Genomic DNA, 16,636 nt, shown 5'->3' with positions numbered 1-16,636 from the left:
GGCCGCTCCTGCGCGCACAAGTTATAAAATCGGGTGTACATGTGTGTGCGCGCGCGCGCTGGTTTGAAAATCTACCCCTTAGTGAATAAATTGTTTTTAATGTGTGATAAAAATATCGCACATTAGTACATAACCCCGTAAATCTAATATTTTAAAGAAAAGTGCTATCCAAATTCATCAAAATATCACCGCTTACTGTTTTATCCCTATGTTTCAAGTTTGTTTTACTATTTTTTATTTCATATTTATTTCTGCTTGTGAATTATTAATGCCATTCACAATTTTAAAAAATATGTTCTCCAAATTCACTTGTTAGCTGCATTTGGTGTACTTGTGCTTTCTATATGTCAGTGTGATGGCTGGATACATTTCTGATAAAAGAACAGCTCCAAGTTACGTAGACTCTTCGTGAACAGGGCAGCTAAGTAGGAGAAGTTTTCAGAAGTTTTAAACTCAAATTTCTTCTTACCAATGAAATGAAAATTAAAAGTGGGGGAGAAGGAGATCAGAATGGTTTATCTTCCAAATGAATTACCTAAAATGTTGTTGTATTCTGCAGCTTTACATTACCATTTTGTTTAAATTACTCCTTGTTTGCTGAAGGTAGGCCTTTATTCTAATATGTAAATAAAGTCTTAATTGGGTTCATCCTTCTCTGAATTCCAATTATTGGTCTGATAAAGTCATGCTTTGTTTATTAAACCCTGACCTTTCCAACTACAGCTCGGTGATTGCTCGGCAGCAGCCGGATTTTAAGAAATAACAACCAACATACACTGATTTGTGAACAAACCTGATAAATTATAAACCTGTCTTCCTTTATAAAAACCATTTCTAAGCAACTGAACAACTTGGTTTAAGATATGAAAGCCTACTTTTGTCTGAATATGGATCTGTAGTTAAGAGGGATTATGCAAATGTAAACTCATCTTCTGCGACCAAAAATAGGAAAAAGGAAACCTTTGAAGCCCAAGAAGAGCTAAGAATAGCTGCTGGTAAAAAAAACTAGAGCCACATGAACAGGAAGCAGCACTCGAGATGCAGCTTTACGTGACTTCTCTTTCTTCCTGCACTAAATTGCATTCATTCTGTAAAACCAGAGCTGTTAACAATTGCTGATTTTGTTGAAATGTGTTGCTTGGCTTGCAATATTTTGCTGTCTTATCATATTTAGAGGTCAATTTTTAAAGCTATTTATGCAGGTAAAACGTGTTAGTTGATTGTTTGAAAACTGTCCTTCTTCAATGCAGTTGAAAGGCATGGGCCATTAGCTTGGGTAGGAGGCAGCGTTCCCAGGAGGTACTGTGCATAAGTCAGGGGAGGGACTGTGCTCGCACAGAGAGCGTTTTCAATTCTCCACGCATTGTGTTTCAGCAAAAATCTGCCCTCATACTTTCACTTTGAAAACTGGGGCAAATCCTTGAGGTCCAAAGGGTACAGTATCTTTGTCCCAATGTGGATGGTTTGAAAAATTTCCCCCTAAAATGGCAAGAGAAATGGACGGTTCTGCCTCCTGTTTTATCTTTTCCAGTGCACACTATCAACGGTGTCACTAATTCAGTGACTCTGTGGCATTTCATATGTGGAAGGCCAAACCTTGATGCCCTGAGCTCAGCTTCTGCTCCTTGGGCGGGGCAGGGCTGGAATTAATGTGGAGGCCACATTCATGGCTTCGGAGGAGTAGGGGAAAGGAAGTCTCATCCATCGCACAATGGTGACACCTACTGGTTAGAATCAATGCACATGAGAACCAGATTCCAGATTTCATGTATAGAAATTGTTCACGTGACAAAATAAAAACTATCACAACCTGTAAAGTTTTCACATCCTCAAAATATGAGCTTTAGGCCATCATTTCTTTGGTATGTGAAATTTTAAATGACACATTAAAAAGGAAATTATTGTTCATTGTACTGGATTTACTAAGATATAAATAAATATTGGAAGTTGTTTGTATTTTTTTTTAATGTGCCTCCTTTTCACCACTGTACAGAGAGGAAAGAGGCACATTAAGGTTATTGGCCATGATGAAGGAACCAAAATGTCAGAATGATAATAATACAGGGAAGTTAATAAATATATTGTGTATGTTTCAATAATTCTGTTGTTCTTCTCTTATTATGATATACCAGATGGTATATCAAAAATATACCAGATGGTATATCAAAAATTGTTAAAAAAAAAAACAAACTATAATATATACTGTAGTGCACAATCTCTAATAAATGGCTAAAATAATACAATTATTCAGAAATTAATAATCAATTATTATCAAAGAAGATTAGAAAATATAATTTAAAAAATCTAGAAAAAGTCAGAAAATGGAGGACAAGTGAAGTGATGTTTTCTGTTTGTTAAGCAGAAAAGAATCACCATTGATGTTATAGATGACCTTTATCTAATCAACATATTCCATACATTTCCACCACCCCTATACAATAAATGTAACCTTTTTATTCAAATTTTAATATTCAGTCATAACATATTACTTGATAACTCTTTAATAAAAATCATATAAACCAGCAAGATACTCTCATTTCACCAGTTATGGCTTCATCGGGGGTTTTAACTTATCTGTATACCAATGCAAATTTGCCTCCTCCACAGATCATATGCAGCTTTCACAGTGATCTGCACAAGGAATTTAAATAGTCCTTCCCCACAGAACAGAAGAGTATTAATCAGATAATAAAAACAGTATTAATCAAGTAATACATTACTTAATATATATTATTAAAATAATTCCCTTAAAGAGCTTAAAAATCATCAAAGTTCATTTTACTTCACAGTATTTATTTGTTCAAGATTCTGATGTGATTGTAAACTGCCAAAATTCCATATTATGAAGCCTGCATGTGAAACAGTAATATAAAAATGAGATCAATAAAACATCAAAGTTATATCAAACAAACCCTATTATACCCCATATAATACTATCACTCCTTTTTTCATTTTTTTTTTTTAAGTTTTTAATATAATCTCTAACTTACCATTTGACAAAACATGTTATGTTTGCTAAAAGTACTTCCAATTAGACATTGATACTAATCTCTGCAGGTAATAAATATTGCACTCACTCTTAATTATTATTGTACTCAATCATAATTATTATGATTCACCATCACTCACTCCAAACAAACTTTCACAACAAGTATTGACAGGGCAAAGGTAGCGCCAGCGCCATTTTGGTTCCTGTCCCTCGACGTCACGAGCGTAGGAGATCGCTCCCGGACCCCTGCTGGACCCCCAGGGACTTTTGGCCAGCTTGGGGGGGCCTCCTGACCCCCACAAGACTTGCCAAAAGTCCAGCGGGGGTCCGGGAACGACCTCCTGCACTCAAATCGTGTTGCCGTATTGCAAAATGGCGCCATTTTGCAATACGGCAATATGGCCATATGGCCATATTGCCGTATTGCAAAATGGTGATGTTCCACTCTCGGGCCACGTACCTGTGGCCCGAGAGTGGAACATCACACCGGGACACCCACCCCCCCCCACTGGACCCCAGGTAATTTAAGACATTTTGGGGGGGTTCGGGAGGGTGGGGGATTTATTTTAAAGGGTCAGGGTGGGTTTTAGGGTTGTTTTAGTGTGCCGGTTTTCCCGCCCTCCCCTTCCCCTCCCCCTTCCCCCGATTTACGATTTTTGACGATAAATCGGGGGAATTCCTATTATATATCGCCTCTAACGATTTTTGACGATTTAAAATATATCGGACGATATTTTAAATCGTCAAAAAACGATTCACATCCCTACTAAATTGTGAGTTTTCATGTGGTGTAAATCGTATTCAACCATCCCCTGAAAAGCTAGAATCATAAGATCAATGGTGTCCAGTGGAATCCAAAAGGAGTTTTTGTAACCTCACAAGAAGCAAAGCAAACATTTTTTTTCATACTCTGCTTATAAAACAAATGTGTAAAATCTGTGTTCTCTCTTTCTGCTGCAGAGATGTCCGAGAGGAGGACCAAAAGCAAAAGTATAACATTCTATCTCTATAAAATTAGTTTTTATTCAACCATATAAACATCAGAGTCTCTAAAGGTGACACACACACACTTAAAACATGAGCTTTAGATCATTCTTTCTTTAGTAAAGGAAGTCTTGGAATGACACTAAAACAAAACTATTGTTCATTGTACTGGCTTTGCTGAGATAGGAAGGAGACACATCAAGATTACTGGCCCGATGAAGGGCCCATAAAATCAGCCTAATACCAATATCCATACATTAATAAATGTATATGTTTCACTAACTCTAGTGTTCCTTTTTCCCCTCTACAGTAATTCATTTGATAGCTAAAATAGTTTTGCAGTTTTGGCTTTTCATATGGCCATGATCTCTGATTAATATATTTTTACTATTCCTTTATTTTTTGGTAGCTGGCAGATTCCTGCTGGGCCTCTAGGCTTCGAGGTCAGTTGGAATAGGGGCTGGAATCTAGTGCCATCAGCCTTCTTTTGCAACTTCCCCATTAGTTTTCCCCTGTTTTAAATCCCGTTCCAACTCACCTACGCCCATTCATTACAGTGACAGCCCTCAGCCAAGAACCTCCTGGAACTGAACAATCATGGACCCTTAATCTGGCCACTTGGCGTCATTGTTGGGCGATGACTGGGACTCCCTCTTCCCAGGGGCTGTAAACACTGCCTTCGTAGCATCCTCGCCAGCTCAGGGAGCATAAGACCTGGCCCAGGAGCTGAGCCCAGATCCTCTGCTTGGCATTGCACATCACTTCCAATGAGCCACCCCACCAGTACTTTGTTATCCCTTTCTACTTACTCCTATCATAATAGATGTAAATAAATCTGTACACTTCTGGTTTGGTAAATTTGCACTTTTGTGTTGATCATCATTTGAAACCTAAAATAGTACCACTCCAATATATACAAAGTTGAGTGCAACATAAACAGATCAAAAAGGGAATGGGATGTTTAATAACAGGTAGATAGCCAATGAAAAAAGGTATTGCAAGAACATTTTAAGAGTACGTAGGGACCCTCTAGGTCCCAACTATCCAAATGGTTCCTAGCTTAAACACGAGGCTAGGATTAGGTATGAAATAGTCGTTTGCAGACCATCCGTTGTAGGTACCTCCTGTGAAGCTGCCTGGATTGGCCCGCAGCTTGCAAAAAGGTAGGCAGAGCATGAGGAGCAGTGTGGCAGTTTTTATTTCTTGTTCTAGAGATTTGGAGATGTTTGGAGGTCTCACTCACAGCCTGATACCAGGGGAAGAGACATATTTCTGGCCCTGTACTCGAGGGAGTGTCTCTGGGAGTAGAAGAGAGTTATGGGAGAGTTTGTTTTTGGAAAAATATTGGATTTTTGTTGAAGTCTGGTTCTACCTCAGGAGGATTTTCCACCTGCCTGAAGGAGGGTAAAGAATTGTGATTTCCTGTCTCTTGCCAGTGGAGAAGTGAGTTGCATTTTTAGCAGTTTTGTTCCAGGTTTGTTGGGAGAAATTTTTGCCACCAGTTCCTGCCTATGAGAATGAGAGAGGTTTTTTTTATATTTTTGTATTTTGGGACTTTCTAGCCCAGAGGTCCAAGAGTAACATCCGAGAAAGAGAATAGAAGATGCCAGTCCCCTCTAGGAACCCATTCTCTATAGGTAGGTTTTGCCTAGCACCTGCCACCTGAAGGGACACCAGCTCAGCTGTACAGGACTGAGACATGAAGTGCATGTGGATTGTTTTTGTAAGAAGATTAATTGGAGAAGTTTTTGTTGCTAATTGAATTTGAAGTATTTCGGTTACAGTAAATTCTTTTTGGGACACCCCACTAGAGTGCCCAGCATTTACATTAAGAATCAGAGGTGCCCTAAAACAATCCCATGTCCCAAGCATGAGTGCATCTGAGTGGAAATAAAAACCTGAGAGACTGTGCATTGGTGCCCATCCCTACAAGCCTAGGGCCCCAGAGGTTTAATCCTTCTCTCTGCCGGAAAGAACTCTGGCACCCCAGAGCAAATGAGAAAAGAGGGAGTGAGAAAAAATTGACCCCAGGAACCACCATGTGCCCCAGTATTCAGGATGCCCACCAAAAAGGGGGTTACAAGTATTTCAAATCTCTAAATATTCTTGGGGAAAAGAGAAAGAAAGTTACATAGAAATCTGATCCATAAAAAGAAGAACTGAGTCAAGGAGCATGCAAGTTGATATTTTGATTATTGTGGGTAGTACTACAGCAATAAAAAGGTGCTCTCTAACTCGGGGCATTAGTGCAACTTAAATATTTACAATGACATCCTTAAGCAAGCATATTGATTTAATCAAGCTCTGCTTTCAAGTGCAGAAAAAATAAAGTAGTTTCTGTTTGTAACTCTTCACTTAATCAAATACATTACAAAGATAAAGTGAAGTATGGACCAGAGCTTGAAAACAAAAGAAGCAACCAGTTCAAAAGTAAAAACTTGGCCTCAGTTCAACAAAATTCATGAGCCACATAAATGGCGAAATATTTAGAGATATTCCACTTGCTGCATTTTTTAACATGCTGCAAAAAATTCAGCACTCACAAAAATGAACCAAAGGGTAGGAAAAGACAGTAAATCCACAATCAGTAAAATCCTTCTCAAATCAGAGCATACATGTATATCAAAAGTTAACTGAGCAGCAGAAACTCGACACATGCCATTGCACGCCACTGCACGTAGCGTTGCTACACGTGTCTTGTAGTTATAATCATTGGTGAGAAGTGATACAGAACAGTTTTTTCTTTTTAAATTGCATACAAAATAGAGTCTCAAAAGCACCACTTATCTCTTTGCTGGAAAATCTTCAAAAGAAGTCTGATTCTGGACCAGAGTTTCAAGATGAAACTGTCTGCGTCAGGGGTTCTAGACTGCTCTGCTCACAAATGGCAAACTACAATGAAACAAACCACCATATTGAAAAATGCAATGGGTCTGCGTGAAATGCCAACAGGATACAGCTCATCTAGGACACTCTTTATGGCAATGTGGACACATTCAGTCCTTCTGGAAAAAGGTGTACCGGTATGCCGGTTCCGTACTTGACCTTCGCATTCCCCATTCTGCACTGTTGGCTCTATTCGGGATATTTCCTGCCACTTTCCACTGTAAAGAGATACATAAAGTGTGGTTAAGTAAAGTGTTTCTCTTAGCAGCGTCAGCCATACTGAGAGTTTGGAGACAGCCGGATGCGCCTTCAGTGGTCCAGTAGAAGAATAGTATTCATAATATGATGACCATGGAACTGTTTATATGTCAGTACTCTACATCCTTTGCAATAAAAAGCGGACTTTGGATCCATATATAATATCCTTACCACACAGGGATCGAAGCCGTATATTTCATTTCATTTCATTTATTAAAATTTATTAATCGCCTAACACTTAACAAGGCCTAGGCGATATACAAGGGTACATACATAATAAAACAAAATAAAATACAAACAACAGATTTCAGCTTCACAGAAACCAAGCCGCAAAATACCAGATATTAATGGTACATTTACTGTTTTAGACATAAGAGCATATTCCAAAAATGGAATATTCAATTAATAAATCGTCATATATCTTTTAATGGGCAGATTAAGAACATTCATGCAACCTCATTTATCATTGAACAATATTGCACATTAAGCCTGGTGATATTTCCTTTTGGGCCGCATCCTCTCAGCAGCAGCTGAGGGGAGGGGATTGGGGGGGGGGGGGGGACTATGAGGAAAACACTGGTGAGTTTGTTTAACTTTTTTCACTGTGCACTTGTGGTGCATATCAGAACAAAATGTGTACCATGTGTATTTTGTTCGCATTTCATTTGTTTTTAATAAACAGAGTTAACATAAAAATGTAATGGTGCAAAGATAAGACCAAAAAAAATGAATGAACCACCGGATGTACCCATGAGGAAAATTTGATTTGAAAGAGGAAACTAAGGAGGTCATTTTCCAAGCGACCTTATCGCGTGCGTTACCAAGATGGGGGAGGAGTCGGGGCGGCATTAGCCCCAGAAGAGGAGAAGTTGGGGCAGGCACCAGGGCTGACGCCGCGAAGACTGCGCCGACAGCAAAAGGTAAGCTTGTTTATCGCTGTCAGATTCGCGCCGAATAACTTCACCTTTTATGGTGTAGTTATTTGGCACGACGCCTGCAGCAATCGCACCATGGAGGTCCGATTGCTGCCAGCTATCGCAGGACCGCCCCCCCTTCGCGTTTCCCCCCCCCCCCCCCGCCCCCATTACCGTGGGATTTGCCCCCGCCCCCCGTTACCGTGGGATTCAAGAGCCCAGTGGTATTAGTAAATCCAGCCCTAAAATGTCCATATCTAATAAAAAATATAAGCTCATGAAATGTGCCACTGGATATTTTCATTTAAATCTAAAGGTGAAATTGTATTGAGAGTAAAAATCCAAAAATGTTCATGTTAATTTAGGATAACTTGTATATCACCCCTGTGAGGAGTTGGTACATTCTGTTCAGTCACTGAGCATTGCAGATGACTGAATGAATAGTTTTTAGAATGCTTGATTTTTGTCAGTCTTCATACAACTACGATGCTCTATCAACAGTGAGTGGATAGGCCGTTGGGTATGACCTGCAAATACAAGTGGACAAGCACCTTGTATCACGTGAGGTACAATTTGTGTATCTTTTACGGTTGATGGTAAAACCAGTGGAGGGATGTATCCATTGTTGCGCTAATCAAGTATTGTCACAAAGTTATAATTGCCACAGGGATAGCGTCCTATATGGTCACCAGTTGGTGTAAGCTGAAATCATTAGGTATTGCTCAAACTACATATTCCTTAAACTTTTGACAACTTTTAAAAGTTATGTGCGGCAATTCTGTAAATACAAAATGCATACAGAATATATTCCAATTTTTCCTAACAACTGCTGCAACCTGAGATACCAAATTAGTGTATTTTAGCACACACATATACTTTTCTTTTGTGGACGGAGATGTTGTATCAAACGGCCCATACACACACGCATTCTAAAAACTATGAATTCAGTCGTCTGCAATGCTCAGTGATTGAATAGATTGTACCATCTCCTCATGGGGGGTGGGGGGTGATATTCAATAAGTCATATTAAATGGACATCATTTTTTGATTTTTACTCTCAATACAATTTCACCTTTAGGTTTAAATTAAAAGATACAGTGGCACACTTTATGAGTTTATATTTGTTTATTAAATATGGATATTTTAGTATTTTCTTTAAATCAAATTTTCCTCATGGGTACATCCAATGGTTCATTTACCTGATTGGTCTTATTTTCATACCATTTAATTTTTCAATATGGTGGTCTGTTTTTTTGTAGTTTGCCATTTGTGAGCAGAGCAGTCTAGAACCCCTGATGCAGAGAATTTAATCTAGAAACCGTGGTCCACTCTCAGGCTTCTTATGAAGATTTTCCAACAATGAAATAAATGGTGCTTTTGGGACTCTATTTTATATGCAATTTAAAAAGAAAAAACAGTTTTGTATTGTTTCTGACCAATGATTATAACTACAAGGCACGAATTGCATCACTAAAGTTTTGTGTGTGATGGCATGTGTCAAGTTTTATACTTTCTCTTTATTCAATTTTCAATTTAAATACAAAGAAACTTTGTACTGTAAAATTAAGGGGTAGATTTTAAGAGAAGCGCGCGCAGGGTACCTTTGTGCACGCTAGCCGGCGCACACAAATGTACACCCGATTTTATAACATGCGCGCGCTACCGAGCACATGTTATAAAATCCAGGATTGGCGTGCGCAACGGGGTGCACACTTGTGCACCTTGTGCATGCCGAGCCCTAGGGGAGGCCTGATGGCTTTCCCCGTTCCCTCCGAGGCCGCTCCAAAATCGGAGCGGCCTCAGAGGGAACTTTTCTTCCGCTCCCACACCTTCCCGTCCCTTCCCCTATCTAACCCACCCCCCAGCCCTACCTAAATCCCCTCTACCTTGTTTAACTATTTACGCCTGCCTCTGTCAGGCATATCGTGCGCGCGCACTAGCCAGCTGGTGGCACGCCAACCTCCGGCACAGCCGAATTGATACAATGAATTGCATAAATAATACTTCACCTTAATATCAAAAAAGAAAAAAAAGGCAAAGAAACCAATACAGCCACAATTAAATATAAATACATGGTATCAGCTGATTCTTTGTGTTAAATGCTTGTTCTGCAGTCTTTTGCCTGCCGTGGGTGTAACCATGCCACACACTATCACCCCCACGCTATTGCTGGCAATAATGTCCAAAACATTATCGCCAGCAGCAGTGCCACCACCCCATTACCCTTAACCCCACCCAAACTCCTCCCTAACGTTACTCCTTCCCCAAATTTAAGTTTTACACACGTGATAACGGCCCATCGCATTTTAGAAAATGACCTTATTAATGCATCACACTAAAGGAATTTCAGTTTTTGACAGTGAAATATCCTATTTTGCCAGTTTTGTTTATATGTTACTGAAGATACATAAAACCTTGAATAATCCTCCTGGAAGACTGGCTAAGCCCTTTTAGATCCTTTGTCTGGGTTTATTTAATTTATATTCCACTCTTTGGCACTTCAAAGTGGATTACATTTTAGAGATTCATCTAAGATCATTATGGTCTCAAAGTGGATTACATTTTAGAGATTCATCTGAGATCATTATGGTCTTAGGGTCCTACTCTGGCCCTTTTGATGGAAAATGGTAACCTTGTACACGTACATATTCCACAGGATGCAGCTATTGATATTATTTTTGATACTTTAAAAAGGTAATACCGTATGATCCTGTATGGATATCATCTGTCTTTTTGACTGATTTGGTAAAATTTGCTTTATATATTTGAAACTTTTTATTAAATGAAGTAGCAAATCATGCCTGACATACATTAGTTTCTTATGCATTTCAAGCAGTAGACATGATAACAGTTAATAGCCATCTAATGTTTTTATAGTTTTCTCCCCTGCCCCCACCCATATCCTCCCCTCCCAGATAATAAGTAAACATTCCAAGGCAACATCAGTACTTGCAGTATTGCTGCTGTATTCATATATAGCAGTCTCAATATTATCTCTAACTACCCATGAGCTAGAGAATCAAGCATAATCTGTTGCACCCGTTGGTCGCAGATGGCTGCGACCTCTCATGCTCACCTCTTTTTTTCCCTGCACTGTCAATCATTAGGAGAATGGCTGCATCTGCCAACCAACGCTGACTCCTCCGGCGTCCCTGGGACAGCGTGGACACTGCCAACCGCCATCTTCCTTCCGGCATCACATAGGCGCACGCGCAGGGCCTCCTTATAAATACGTCATGGCAGGAACCTCAGGGGCATCCCCTCCCGATGACGTCAACACCGCTGTGTACTTATACTGACTGGCCTATTGCTAGATGAGTTAGCAAGGAGTTACCTCGCTCGTTAAATCCACTCTAACTTGGATCTTCTGTTCCAGACTCCACTCCTGGCATTCGGACACTCTGAGTACCCGCTCCTCGGAGGCTTTCTCGCATCTTAGCTATCCGCTCCTCGGAGGGCCCACCTGCCTGGGACTTCTTTACCCGTTCCTCGGGTATCTCTTCTGGGACTTCCTTGTGTGAGTACACTCAACTTCTATCAATCTTACTGAAGATTCCACGGTGTACCCCCGGCTCTCGGGCCACTACCGTTCTTCAGCCTGTCTTCACTACTCTATCTGTACTTCAGGATAATACCATCTCTACAGAGTCTGCGATCTGATTCCTGTACCACCGACCTCTGTCATCTAGTTCAGCTTCCACAGCATACTCCGCACTGCGGACCACTATCGGATCTGTGCTCAGAGGTATCTACATCAACTTATAGGAATCCCCGGGTTTACCCCGCACTGCGGGCCACTGCCGGACCCTTGTATCTACATCATCAACCTGACTACAGCATTTACTTAGACTGTGTTTTATTACATTTCCCGCTCCTCGGGTTATGTATATTATTCTCTCCTTAATAAAGTCTCTCTCACAGCTGTGTCCTACGTCGCTGAGACCACGTCTACCGATGGTGAAGCCCACGGGGCTCCTCCCTGTGGGCAGAGACACCTCTCACCTCGGCTTGGGTTCACTAATTCTTCAAAACCATAACATAATCTTGACAGGGAGTCTTAATCCAGCATCATATAGTAAACTGTAGAACATTACATTGACATTCAGATACCCACCACTCTCCCCCTCTCTACCCCTATGATCCATAAAGATCAAACATCCAAACCATACAAGCAGCATCTTTGTTCTAAAAGGAGACCAATTAGTATAGTTTAACAGACATTGCCTAGTCCAAAATATTTCTACCAGTCAGCTGAATTGTGAAACATGTATGTATGCCAGTAGATCACTCACAGGTAGTTAATTTCCATGCTTCGGGCCCTATGAGAATGTAATTACAGGTATTTATCCCATATATCTCCACAAAATAGAGTTTACTTTGGAAGGATCAAGTAATGTCCAGGTGCTCCATTTTCATTGTCATGAAGCATATTTCTCCAAGCCCAATAGGCTGGAGGTGAGCTAGCACACCATACTGTCAATATCACTTTCTTCCCCAGTAAACAAGCTTTCTGTGCAAGCAACATGTCACTCCACCCCAATATATGAAATGCTGCTCCATTATCAAAAAGAAAATCTTCTGCGGGAAACAATATAGGGCTTCCAAGTATCTTGATCAAAAAATGTTCAATTTCTTAGCATCCAGACAGATGAATCCAGAACCAGTGCATTTTGCACCTTTACCAGCAGATGGAGACAGAGCAAAACTGACATCACAATATATACCCCCCTGCAGTGACATCAGCCTTCCAATATTCTCCATCTCCAACAGATGGTGGACGTGCATCTCCCTATTAGGGATTGATTCAGGGTTTAGAAGGATAAAGAAAAAGAAATTTAATTCACCCCGCTCTCCTGCAGTGATACCAAAGGGTCCCTCCCCCAGTTGAGAATTCCTGAGGAGATTTCCATGGCCCCTCACATGAGTGCCTTGGTCTGGTAGCTGGTTTTTCAGCCTGTATGTACTTAGCTGTTGAAACAGCTGAAAGGCAGCAGGTGCAGGAAGCCGAGTGCGGCAGTGACTGTATATGCCCTCTCCCCCTGCAGCTGAAGACTGACTCTGTACTCAGCTGGGACAGGCTGAGCTCAGGTAAAGCTTTAAAAAAAAAAAAAAACAGAGATAAGAGAAGAAGGGCTTGGGTTTTTTTTGTTGTAGGGATTCCTTTGGTCTCTGTGCTCGGTGCGCCGTTACAATGTTCATTCCCGCCTGCAAGGGAATTTAAAAGACATGAGCAGCCTGGCAGCCTTTTTGGGCCAGGCCCCGCTCTTAGGATTTTCTTGGTGCGCTGCATGATAGGCCGTGGTGGCATTTTTGCGCATTTTCCTGCATTTTAGGTTGCCTCATTAGGACTGTCAGTTCTTGCGAGTGCGCCCAGCTGTCAGTCCAGTTGTGTGTTCAGTTTTTTTGGACGCTTAGTTGGACGCCTGCTTGGGTGGCATCTAATTTAGGTGCGCGCTTTCCTGTATGTTCAATCTGAGCAGCATTGAGGGTGCTCAGTTTTTGGGCGCTCATCAAGGCACAAGTATGCTTAAATTTTCGATGCTTAAGTTTTGGACACCTGAATTTTGGACGCCTATTTTTTAAAGCACAAATTCAGCTGGATGCACATTTTTCAGTTGCCTATTAAGCATATTGACAGTGCATATTGATGGTGCCTATAGCTAAGAAACCTAAGCGCTTTTCCTTCTGTGCTACTTGTCATATTCGGGCATCTCAGCCTGGCCTCTCCTCTAACTTGTACCAGCACTGCTTGGAGGCTTAGGGAGAAATGATTTCCTCTGATTTTACTAAGCCCGGTTCTTCCCAGCCTGATGAGGGCTTGGGTAAAGATGTGTCAGAAGGGGCACCTGACCTTGGAACTCCCTTAACTGGTTCGTCAGTGGGGAATGGTAGTTCATTGGGCACAGAACAGGTGCCTCCTGTGTTTGGCATGGATCCTTCTGCCCTTTTCTTGGGTGGAATATTTTCAAGGATTGTTTATTTTATTTTATTTATTTAAAATCTTTTCTATACCGTCGTTAAGTTAATTTACCATCACAATGGTTTACATCAAGGCATATATAAAAATTGTAAAAATCGATAGCACATTATAGAGATGCCAATATAGCGGTAACATTGTTCTTTTAATATAAAAAACTATTTGTTGATTTGATTGTATTAGTTTGAAAGTCTTTATTGCAGTATGTTTATCAGGTTTAACACTTTAAGGTGCAGTCTTCGGCCCCCTACTAATCTTGCTAGGTCAGAGTCACAGGTGGTGAACTCCCACACGCTTGGTGCTGTGGTTAAGCATCGAAGTACATCTAGATTGTTGGCTGGTCTTCCCAATAGGGATCTGGATGGCATGGATGATGAAACCGATCCTTACTCCCTTGAGAATGGGGAAATTCTTCCGGGATTGGAACTGTATAGGACTATATTGTGACTCTTTCACAAAGATGAGTTACCAGTTCTGATTTCTCAGTCATTAAAGATGCTGGGATTCCCTGGGGCTGAATCCATGCCTGGACTAAAGAAAGATCCCATTTTGATTTCTTTGCATAAAGCCTCTTGTTTTTTCCCTATTATGGAGGCCATTCAAGAATCGATTGATCTTGAGTGGGGCACCCCGAAGGCTAATTTCAAAGGGGGACGAGTCTTGGAAGGCCTGTACCTCCTGAAGCCATTGGCGAGAGAGCGAACGTGTTTTACGAAAGTGGATGTACTTGTGTATGCTGTCACAAAGCAAACGACTATCCCCAAGGAGGGAGACGCAGCCTTGAAGAATGCACACGATAGAAGGATTGAGGCCATTCTTAAGCAAGCATTGACTTCTTGGTGGTTTGCTCCTGTTTACTTCTCTGTAGAAGGTCGATGAATCTGGTGTGAATTCCATGGCAGTGATAGAGCCAGCAGTGGGTGTTGCGTTCATCGGTCTTCGACGGCTTCGCCCCGTTTGCCTCACCTTATTCTCGGCTCCTCCCGCTTACCTGAGCAAGATGGCTACCGCCGCTTCTTCCAGCCAACCTCTCTGGCATCCTCAGATCGGTTATGGTGTAGTCTCCCACCATTGCTCCTCCCAGGTACCTACTAGGGTGCGCGCACGCACACAACCCACAACTTTGTACCACCCTTGGCGCGAACCTCGAGGGCGTTCCCTCATGTTGACGTCACGCCATCCGGGTATATTACCTTCATCAATTTTCTAGCTCCCCGAGTTAGCAAGGACTCGAATCCGTTCCCGTCTTCGCTACTCTGCCGCTTCTGTGCTGCTGCAGGAAGCTCTCTCTCTCTGCCCTTCAGGGTATACGCTAACCTGGGTACCCACTCCTCGGGGGCCCTCTACTTTATTTAAGGTGCCTTTCAGGGAACACTACTCGCTCCTCGAGGGCCTGCTCTCCCTGCCTCAGTGCCTGTACCTTCTACAACAGACCTGGTGGAATCGCATACCAACAGCTAACACCTAGTGAGTACTCTAACTCTCAGTCTATCTCATCCACAGTATCTCCTCACTGGGAGACCTGCTGCGGAACCTCCTGACGTCATCTTGGAGAGAAGGGCTCCCTCTGCCGAGGTCCCTGAGACTACAACAACAAACTGCCTCACTACTGCCACCTCTGGTGGAGATCTTCAAGCTGTATAATAAAGAATTATCCTGTGTTTTGTGTGCACGAGTCTAGCCCAGTGGTGTGGCTTCTCATGGGGCTCCTCCCCGTGGGCGTGGTCATCTCCACAGCACCCAAGGATCCACAAAACACACGTTATCATAACAGTTGCCGGGGGATAAGAAGCAGACACAGCGTTCCTTTAGCATGAGAGGACATGCTAGGGCATCCAAGCATTTTTTACCCTAGAGAGGAGTGGCCTTTCAGAGGACTCAATCTTTCGGTAAGCCTCAGACCTTTCATCCCAGACAGCCCAGACAGGAAGCAAGCTCGGGTAGTGGAACCCCCCAAACCTCCCAATGAAGGTTTGCCTACCCACCTTTGGAAACTGGAGATAGGAGGTCACCTCTCTCTCTTTTATCAGAGGTGGGTCGAAATCTGGTTTTAGATTTCTTAGCGGGCCCTACTTTTCAACCAATACATGGCCTTTCCTTGTGTTTATTGACCTTGAAGATGGTGTTTCTTGCGGCAATTTGTTCTTGCCAGGAGCCGTTCCTTTGAGTGACTCTAGTGACAGCTGCATACTGTTCCTTACTTTTTGCCAAAGGTAATCTCGAATTTTCACATGAATCAGTCCATTTCCTTGCCATCTCTGGATAAGAGAGAGATGCAGAAGAATATCACCTGTTACAATCCACTCACCTCCAGCTATCTGGAGTTTTCTAGACCTCTCATGGAGGAGAAACTGCCTGTTTCTCCTCCATGGTAGAAGTAAACAGGGTGAACCAGCTTCATGGGCTACAATAGCTAGTTGGATTAAAAAGGTAGTCATGGCGGCGTTTGTGGATGCTGAACAGTCGTTCACTAGTCAGGCTAGGGTTCATTCCACTAGGGCTCAGACAGTGTCATGGGCAGAAGATAGATTGTTGTCTCCCGTCGATATTTGCCAAACTGCAATGTGGTCCTTCTTATACACCTTTTCCAGATATCATCATCTGGATGTGCAGGCCCAGGAGGATGCA

Source organism: Rhinatrema bivittatum, chromosome 1 (assembly GCF_901001135.1).
Source record: "Rhinatrema bivittatum chromosome 1, aRhiBiv1.1, whole genome shotgun sequence".
Taxonomy (NCBI): domain Eukaryota; kingdom Metazoa; phylum Chordata; class Amphibia; order Gymnophiona; family Rhinatrematidae; genus Rhinatrema; species Rhinatrema bivittatum.
This window is presented reverse-complemented; position numbering follows the sequence as displayed.